This window comes from Diabrotica undecimpunctata, chromosome 6 (assembly GCF_040954645.1).
Source record: "Diabrotica undecimpunctata isolate CICGRU chromosome 6, icDiaUnde3, whole genome shotgun sequence".
Lineage (NCBI taxonomy): Eukaryota > Metazoa > Arthropoda > Insecta > Coleoptera > Chrysomelidae > Diabrotica > Diabrotica undecimpunctata.
Genome location: NC_092808.1, coordinates 115,333,642 through 115,344,221, shown reverse-complemented (window position 1 = coordinate 115,344,221; position 10,580 = coordinate 115,333,642). Strand labels below are relative to the sequence as shown.

Below are 10,580 nucleotides of genomic sequence, written 5' to 3'. Positions count from 1 at the left end.
AAAAACCTTGATTCTTAGTTCTAAATATTTTTTGATTTTGAATGGCATTTGAAAATCTTCCAAACCCCACCTATCTCTTTGTTATTCTTCTGTTTATACTTATGGTTTGGTCACTTTTATCTGCTCTTATAGTTTGTTTTTCTTTGGCTGTTGCAATCAATAATATATCATCAGAAAACCTAACACGGTGTAAATTTTCTCCCTTGACGTAATATATATATATATATATATATATATATATATATATATATATATATATATATATATATATATATATATATATATATATATATAATATCTCAAACTATTTTCTCTGGCATTGAAACATATTTTTAAGTTTATGACTGAGACAATAAAAGAATCTACGTCAAGGGAGAACATGTACCTATATATAATTTATAATATTATATATAATAGGTGAGGTTCGATGTTTTCTATGCTGATAAATATTAAGATGATTGAAAATAAATGCTGATTTCGCATGCTTGCCTCGGTTATTTTGTTTTTTTTTTTGGAATAATTTCTATTTAATCTTTTGGATTCTCCGTTCTTGTCATCTTTTGTTTGAATTTCTCTCATTCGTCCGTTAATTATAAATTTCCTTTCGTTATCGATTCCTATTTGTTCTTTCTGGGTGTTGCTTTTACATTATTCATCTGCTCTTTAATAGTTTTCCACAGGACGTTTACGTTATCAGACTTGGTGATTCTATGTTGTTCATTATTTTCTAAATTTTTGTTTAATTTTTTCTGTACTGTCATACATTGTCATAATTGTATAGTATCGTTTTTCTTTGTTTATCGTGAGGTCTTTGTTTATTTATTAGTTTCCATCTAGCGTGTACTTGTACGACTACAGGATTATGATCAGAATTTACGTCAATTTCTGGATATGTTTTTGCACTGATAATAGCATTGATTGCAAATACTCTGTTTTTATTGTGTTGTGGTAAAGTCCAAGTGTATATTCTGTGGGGATGTAATTTAAACCATGTATTGTTGCTACCATGTTGTGTTGGCAGAATTCAGTCAGTTTCTCTCCTCTGCCATTTCTTACACTCAGTCCAAAGTTTCTAATCAATCCAGAAGCCTTCCATTTACCCAACTTAGCGTTAAAATCCCCTAAAGTCTCGTGTTTATTGATCATTTTAATCGATACTACATGTCTCAATAGATTTAAGATCATTGTCCATAAGTATTGCCGACTTGTTCTTTAGATTGGTTCCCATGGAATTTTGTTTTAAATCGGTTCTTTAATACTTTTGTAATTTATTATAAGTGACATCCACAATGAATCTACGTTCCTGTAGTTGGCTGTATACCATATATTAAAAAATTAATTAAAATCTTTTGTAAAAGGTATATATTTAAATATATACCTTTTACAAAGGATTAAGGAAAGGACTTAAAAAAGAATATTCGGTTTAATATATGTGTACAGCCAGTTTTTATATATATAATTATTGTAATAAATATGTTCCTGTTATTCTGGACATATTTCTCTTTTAATATTCCATGGACAAGAATGGAAAATATTTATATGAACTACACGATTACCTCCAATATTAAGCATTTCCATTGTCACTTCTTCTTTTCCAGGTTCATTATTATTTTTCAATTCTTTAAGACCTTTATTTTGGATTTACTGAATTTAATTTGGACTTCTGAGTTTTTTATTGCTGACTTCCATTTTCAGTACAGCTCGGTGTAGTAGGCGTAATTTTTTTTATAATAAATGAAAAGATAACAACCATACAAGGTATATAAGAAATTGTGAAGTAAAATATAAAATAAAAAATTAACAAAAATTTAATTGTTATTTCCAATTTGGTATTTTTAAAGACGGATATAAATAGAAAATAGCTGCCTTAAATGTCTTAAATTGTACTAGTTTTAAAATTATACTAATAAAAGAACGTGAGTTGACTAAAAAGCATTAAACGCTAAAATGAAAAAAAATGCTAATTGTTTATTGTATATATTATTATAATTTTTTGATCATTTTTCACAGCCAACGGAATCAATAAAATAGAAAATAGTATGCGCAATATCCCAGTAATAAATTACTTCAACGTATTAGATTAGATTATATTTACTTTTATTTACGAAGTAAAAAGAGTATTTAGATACACCAAACCCTTTTTTGTGTAATAAATAACAATGTGTGGAATGAATGAAAACGGATCTGAAAACGTCCATTTCAGCTGACCCACGTAACATCCGCTTCCGATATTTGTCAAGAGATCGAATCCTGTGTCCATTATCGTTGCTTCCGAAACTGCCAACGCAAAAGCTAGAAATAAAAATTGTTTTACCAACTTCAATTTTGACAGTTGTTTATTTCGTGAATATCGTTGAAAAATTGTAAATTCTTAGATTTTTGTGAAAAAGTCCTTTTAAATAAATAAAATAAATACTAATTAATGTCGTATGTAGTCCGCCTCAGAGCAATTTAGATAGTTTCATTGTCGCAACCTAAAATCCCGACCCCTTTTCCTCTCTATCCTGCTCCTTTTTCACCTATGACCCATTAAACGGCTATTTCCAGAGAGGCGAGCCAAGATGGCGTACAAAGTTAACAGATAAATCTATTCTGACGGCCTAAATATTTTTATAAATAGATTTGTTGACTGAACAATAAGCCTGTTAATAGTTTTCCGATAAAAAGTTGGCACGTCAAAAGGCCTCTCGGCTCGCTTTTCCGAAATTTGTCTAAACCCAGTTATTTTGGATTTTGTATGTAAAATCCTTGGAAGTAACGCCCTTTAAATCGTTACTTTTATGGAACATTTCTCTTCAAATAACTGGGCTACTAAAAGAGCTACTACATGTACATGAATATATTTTACTATAGTGTAATTATTAAGATGTAAAAATGATAATACGACGATAGTTAAAAAGAAGGTGCGCTAGAATGATGTGTAGAGTCTCCACAGGGATGTCTCTAAGAGTATGGGGTAACAACTACTATCTATCCTGATACCTATAATATTGTAAACAGTAAACCTGAATATTATAAATGTACAATAAATGCCTCAGCCAATAAAACTGCGTTTCTTTACAATTCCAGTTTTTCCAAAATTAAAATAAAACCACTCAAAATTAAAATAAAACAAAAGCAACCTATAATTGAAGAATTTTGTAGTGAGATTTAAAAGTTAAGCCCTTACTTCATACTGTGTCATATTCGAACCATGTTATATACGCATAGGCGTGGCCACAGCGGATGCCGTGGAACGTGGAACCCACACTAACATTCGAGGACATCGAGGATTGCAAAAATTGAGATCGTTCATTTCTATTAAAGAAACAACTAATCCGTGAACATTTTAAGCCATATTAACCCTTCGGAGGTCACGGTCATAAAGTGTACTGTATAGGACGTGGTGTATCTCAGAGATACATTCGTTTAAGTTTAATGTTTATTTTGAACATAACTAATAAAAAAAGAAACGGATTTAAATTAATTTATTGCGAAGAGAAAAATAAATGCAGTATTAAGAACACAACAAAATAAAAACATGTAATAACTATTATTATTGTTACTAATCTATGGCAAAAATAACCCTAACACATAATTAGATTAAGTAAACTTAATCAGATTCATCAGCGAAAGGATTAGTAAAACGGTTATAACAACTGTTGCAAACAATATTGCTATGCTCAAGACATAAAAATGTGGTACATTTACAATAGTATTTGGACAAACGCGTCGTCTTTGTCGCATAGCAAGAAGAACACCTTTTTCTTTTATTGTCCGTTTTAGCAACATCTGGATCTGCCCCACTGGTTGAACATTCCTCCTTATGTTTCTGAAGCTGAAGCTGCAATGGTATGTGAATACCTGTAGTAATATCCGATCGCCGTTTTATTTATTCTGACAATGAATAGTCTACGTCGTATTTTTGAATTCTGACTTAGCAAGTGATTGGACTGTGCGTTGATCCCAGCAACGTTCAAGACGACGTAAAATATCACCATAGGCCACCTAATGCTGTTTCTGGTTACATTATACGAACCAACCATTTGGTCTACAGTGTCAACCCCTGATTTCTTCTGATTGTAATATTTGATTATCTCTGGCTCGGGCGTATCTGAATTTACTACGTCATCGAAGTGCATACTAGATACTAAAATTACGTTTTTTTCCTTCTTCAGCACATGCGATACAAGAGTACAATCTTCACCACAAGCAAAAAAGTTAGATTGAATTGGTCTGTTTGCCGTACTCACTAATTCAGGTGGTAGTTGACGTTTGTTTCTTCTGACTGTCCCTACATATGATAGTCTGTTCTTTTTCAAATCGTTGACGAGAGTTAGATCGGTGAACCAATTATCAGCAGTGATATTTCGTCACGAATTATAGGTAGGTTAAGCTTATGACGTCTTGACCACATCTACTGTTTTATTGCTGACACGAAATTGACCTTCAAGCTGCAGTCCTGCAAAAATTTCCATATTGCCTGTGGAAAATAGCTTAGAATTAACCATAGAAAAATTTTTAATCCCATATTTGTTAGGTTTTAATGGGATATATTGCCTAAATCGCATCTGCCCCGAAAGCTTACGGACATCTCGTCTATAGTTACGTTTTGTCCCATAGAGTATCCTTTTTGGCAAATTTCTACAAATAGTGAAAAGATTTGTCTAACAGCTGACAAGTTATCAATCTTTAGTCGATCCGGTCGAGTTGTCTTGTCATCGAATCTTATATAGTTGTGAATAAATTTGAATCTTTGCATTGACATCGTAAGTCTAAATAATTCAATGCCACTACCATCTGTTGTCCATAAATCTTTCAAATTTGTTTAGCATTTCTTTCTCTGGAATATCTACTTGAAATAAAGTCTACATATTTATTTGTATACCTAATGTAAAATTAAATTTAAAAGTACTTCTGGCACGAAACAGCTTCAGCATTCATATTTAGTTTTTATATTTTTTGCAGTATTCCTTACTAGAGGCAATTGACACAAAATATTTTGTTTCTGTCGCCTAATTTTATTTCCGTAAACTGGCTTTTTTCCCCACGTTGTTACTTTGTCTTTTCCGAAAAAATACTCCCCGTTTTCATATGCGTTCTCTTCGCTCTCCTCACTAGAAGTTGTCTTATTCGCTGTCCGAGTTTTCTGATCGCTCTTCAACATAATCGATTTCGTCCACGCCACTTTCATCTTCAAACTCATTTCTTTCATTTCCATCGTCATAATCGAGAAACATACTCTTCAACATCCTTTGGATTGTCCAACTTATACATCTTTTTCGACATTCTGAATATAATATAGATCACACAACGAAATAAACACGAAAAAATATAGGTTCGATCTGCGAGAACGCGGTATCTGTAAGATACAACTGTTGTTCGGTTACGACATACGTTCACTTCTCAATCGCTAGAAATTACCTGAAAGCCGACGTTGTGTGTTTCCCCACTCCTAAGGTATAAATGTGAAGCTAGTCAGTGCCGTAGAATTATACGATGCACTTCTTTCAAAATATTTATAAAAATGTTTTCAATGTATCTCTCAGATCAGCCGCGACTTCCGGAGGGTTAAATAAACGAGAAATAAAGTTAAAACGTAAAGTTTTTGTAATAATTAAGTTAAAAATTATAAACAAGGTAGATATATCTAATACGGGCCACCACCGCTGATATTTTAAAATTGAACGCGGGGATACAAAATTGTTATATATATAAAAATACAACTTAAGAAGTTTTGATAAACGCGTAACAGTTAAAAAGATCTATTCATTTACAAGGGGACTTTTAATAATTTTTATAGCTCGAATTTTTTTGTTTTTTAATGTGAATAATAATTATTTATATTAAAAAACTAATCAAAAGTAATTTTGCTATATATAATGTTCCATTCGTTTTGTTTCAGCTTTTTAACCGTTTTTTATGAATAATTTTTTAGTAGATTTTAAAACTAAATTGATCTTGACCTTAAATTACTTAGAAAAAATAACACAATTCGCATTTAATGATACACTAAACACACTTCTGTGGCTAGAAGGCAAAAGGGGATAACTCTCATTTGGAACTTTTTCAGTACAGACATTTTTAGTTCATATGGTCTTTTTGTTACCTTATAGACGTAATATTAGTAACGTTTGTATATTTCTAGATCCGACTTACATTCTGTTACATATATTTAAGTGTTTTTTCTTAAATTAATATCTATGTGTCCAATATTTTGATAAATTAAAAAAAATATTTTAGGATATTTATTATTTTTAATTATTTTAAGAAAGCATAAGGAGATAAGTCAAGTTATAGTTGAAATGAACATAAAATCATCTTGGTAAAGAGGGTTATGTAGATTTATACCCTTATGCTCGGTAGTAACTTGGTTAACATTATATGTGCACTGTAGTGTTAACTGCAGTTATTTCTACTTACAAAGGGCAACCACAATAAAGCAAAGAAAATATTTTGTTCTGGATATAGCATTGACAGAACAAGAAATAAAACGTAAATTTTTTCAAAAAGTTTATTAAACATGGCGGTTTCTATAGCAATCTGATGATACGTTTACAAATTAACAATTGATCAAGATGATACTTAGAAAGAGAATTAAAGGCGCATCCTAAACACAAAATAAAAACATATATTCTATATAATACGAACAGAATAGCTTTCGCAGGAAGAAAAAAAAAATTTTGATGAAAACAAATATTTTTCGGAAGCTGTTTCTTTAAAATAATAAACTACACAAATATTTGTTTTAGAATATTTTATTAAAAATCGTCATCACTAAAATAATTATCTATGTCTGGATCTGTGTCAGCAGTATTATCCAGATCTTGTGAATTTCGTGGGATTTGGGCAAGTCCACGATAACATTCTTTTGCACTCTCATCAACTAACATAATAAGCTCTGAAAGATCGCTTACTTCTTTTTCACTTATTTGTCTTGGCTTATCATACAAATTATCTAAAGTAATGTTCTTGATATCGATGAGTGTATCTTTTTTTTTGTCTTATAAAATTTATTTCTTGAAATGGCTGGTATTCCTGAAGCGATGTTTTAAAATTAATAATGCCAAATTCCTTGGTGTATCTTAGCCATTTCATATTTCTCCAGCAAATTTCAGTCTTATTGTCTCTCTTCTTTCTCTTTATTAACATTCCTTTTAGCAGAAAGCATTTCAGAAGGTAAATTAGCAAAACTCTTAAATAAACAAGAAGCAATTTCGTTGGCATGTAAAACACGGTATTAGGTTGTAAGTAAGGAATAGGAAAAACCTGTTGTAAGTCAAATACAAATATTTTTTGAATTTTGCTGTTTATACATTTTAATTTGTCTAATCTCTTTGACTCGTAAGCAGTTTCAAATTCTATATGATGATCTGCTAATAAATTCTCATATTTTTTCCTTGCATCAGCTGTCTTACTGATATTAATATGATTCTGAAAAATATCACAATTGTTACAGGTATCGTTGCTTGGTTTTTTAAACTTTAAGCCTAATTTATCGATTGTTTGAGAGTAAACTTTATAAGAAACCGGTTCAGATGTTATGTCCTGGGTATACATTTGATACATCTTAGCTTTTGTTAATTCTGCTACTAGATACTTTTTACTAGTATGATTTCGTGAGTAGTGAGACTCACAGGCAGGAAATTTTGATATGTGGCTATAGACGAGTTCCATTCTAGATTCGGAAATTTTGTTTTTTGGTTCATGCCTGCCTCTGCTATCAGCCATATTAATACCACAGTTGGATGACATTTTCTTTTTTGTAACAGTTTCTATAAATTTATTACTTTTGTCAAAAATAGCACAAAAACATACCTTGCAGCATTGGATTCTTCCTCCTTGGATTTCTATAAAATATGTAAAACACTTTTCCCTATATTTTTTGAAGGTTTATCAGTATCACTTCTGTTAGTAGTAATCTTCTTGTCAGAAATTTGAATTAATGAGGCAATACAACTTACCCTTCTACCGGAGTTGCCCATTCTCCAGTAATTTTGAAACAGAGATAATCTATGTTCACCAAATATTTTTTTTTACACTTTCTTCTACAATCTCGCAGTGACCGTGACTGCCTAGCTTTATTTCGTTTCCTTTGTCTGTTTCATATCCTTTACCCGTATTTCGTAAAACCTGTCTATTTTTTCTTTTTCCTACTTTTCGTTTCAATATTGCGTGCATTGGTTGGCCATGTTCTTCATTGTTTTCAAAATTTGGTTCATCTGAGCCATTTTTCTCCTGTTCGGTGTCAGAATCACTATGGTGGTCTTCTTGAATGTGATCATAGGCCGGGTCTTTTACGCTGTCGTCTGAGTCAAAATCTTGCTGTATATTTTCTTTTACTAAAAAAAAGTATGGAATGTAGTGATCAATAATCAACAATTATACCACACGTGGAGGAATAATAATTGTTATTTCGAATTGCCATCGTAGTGAACGTTCCTTGATAAAATTTGCGTATGCTCTCTTCACAATCTAGATAAGTACTAACAAAAAACTGATACGAATATGATTTGCGTGGACACCGCATTCTTGCAAAAAGGGATAACTTCGTATATCCTAGCAATACTTTCATATATATTTCTTCTATCACATTCCGGCAAAAGGGGTTATCTTGATTTATTCTCTTTTACTAGCACACATTTCGAATAATTCTCAAGTTAACATGACTTAAATCGTTTTGCTTCTCAGTTAATTTCATAATGTTAGAAAATATGTGCACATATACCATTTTACTAGTAATTACTATTTTGCTCTCCAGAAGATATCTTGAGTTATATCCTTAAAACAGTCGTAACGATTAAATTGTAGCCAAGTTACCCCTTTTTGATCAATAATAATATTTTAATTAGTAAACTTTCACTTAACTCTCTTTACCAAGATTGTGCAGAATCAAAAATGCTGTCGAATGGTATACATAACACTATTTCGCAAAAAATCGACTTATCCCCTTTTGCCTTCCAGCCACAGACTTGTTCTGCGAGATATACCAATTTTATTTCGCATCAACCCATTTCAGAAAAAAAAACGGTAGTAATCTGTCTTGGTGATAGAACGATAAAATTGTCAGATGTAGAATTCAGAGAACAGGCGATAAACAAAGTAAAACACGCACTGTTAAAAAACAATAATTATCCTCACCATATCATACAGAAAATATTTAAATCTAGAATTCACAGACATAAATAAAACTAACTTAAAAATGCAAAAAATAACAATGTAAGAAAACATTAGAGGAATATTATTTCTTTAATTAATCATTAAGGCTAGTTAGTATGATTAATCATTAAGGTGAGTGTAGTTTTAAATTTTGTTCAATATATTGTAATATATGTTGCTTAATTGCCCCGTGTCTGTTTTATAATTTAAAGTTTGTTTATTTTTGTTAATGTGGTACATCTCCAAGACTAACCTACTTTTGTAATTTTCAGTCTGTGTAAAAATACGAGCATTGTTGTAGTCTAACAGATGACCGGTGTTTTTGTAGTGCTCGACTACTGCACAAGTATTTTTTCCTAAGTGGCAATCACTTTTATGCTGTGTGATACGTTGTTTTAGCCACTGCGATGTATGGCCAATATAGCTTTTTTCACATCCTAGACACGGTATTTCATATACCACATTACTCCTGTATAAGGTTGGTACTGTATTTAGTTATATTAATATCGGAAACATCTTTAAATATGGATATGACAGACTGAGTTAGACCGTTAATAAAGGGGAGTTTTTTATATTTGATTGACTCATTGTTAGAGTCATGTTATTTAATTTTTGTCAGTCATTCTGGTGTTCTCATTTGTTAGAGCAACGATTTGCTTCTTCCCAATGATTAATGCTTTTCTTGTTTTCTTATATTTTTTTCTGTTTTGGATTGCATTTTCTACCAGTCTTTCATTGTAGTTCCTTATATCTTCCTTAATATTTTTCAGTATTATCTTACAAAGTTCTATGTATTGTATTCTCTATATGCTAGTACTACTACTTTCATTTCCCTTCTTTGTTTAAGCTTTATTTTGGTTTCATCAGACAGTTCTATGATCATTTTGTTGTTGCGAGCCTCCGATTTTTTTGGTACTAAGGTATTAAGGATGATTTCCATTAATTAAAAGCTTGTTATGTAATCTTTCATCAATTGCCCTTTGGCAGTGATCTGAGTTTTCTTTTGGAATGTTAATAGTTATATCGGTTACTGTTTGTTTTGTTATTAATTGTATTTTTTCTAGTTTCAGATCTAGAACAATTTTTGTTCTGATTAGTATATGATTGCTGCTTATTTGAAATTTATTTATTACACTAAAATCTTTTATTGTAGCAATCTTGTTGGTTAGAATGAAGTCAATTTCATTCTTAGTGGTTCCGTTTGGCGCTACCCAAGTACATTTTCGGTTCGATTTTTTCTTAAGGAATGTATTTGCAATTGGCATGTTTTGGTAGTGTGCAAACTGAACCAGTCTTTCTCCCCTTTCAATTCTCTCACCGGCTCCAACTCCACACTTTTCCATGACTTGTTCCTTGGTGTTCCGCTTTCTTATTTTGGCATTCGCCAATTAAATACTTAAAGTGACTTTTATTGCTATTTAATGCTTCAGTTATATTACTGT

The 10,580-nt window shown here is 31.2% G+C and overlaps 1 protein-coding gene across 1 annotated transcript in view; it reads right to left on the bottom strand.

Annotated features, from left to right (window-relative positions):
• Nucleotides 1-319: 319 nt before the first annotated feature.
• LOC140443774 (uncharacterized) overlaps nt 320-10,580 on the bottom strand; it is a 53,657-nt gene continuing 43,396 nt past the window's right edge. Inside the window, exon 6 of the mRNA XM_072535211.1 lies at nt 320-2,292. The gene's annotated coding sequence lies outside the window, so the exon portion shown is untranslated. The remainder of the gene's footprint in view (nt 2,293-10,580) is intronic.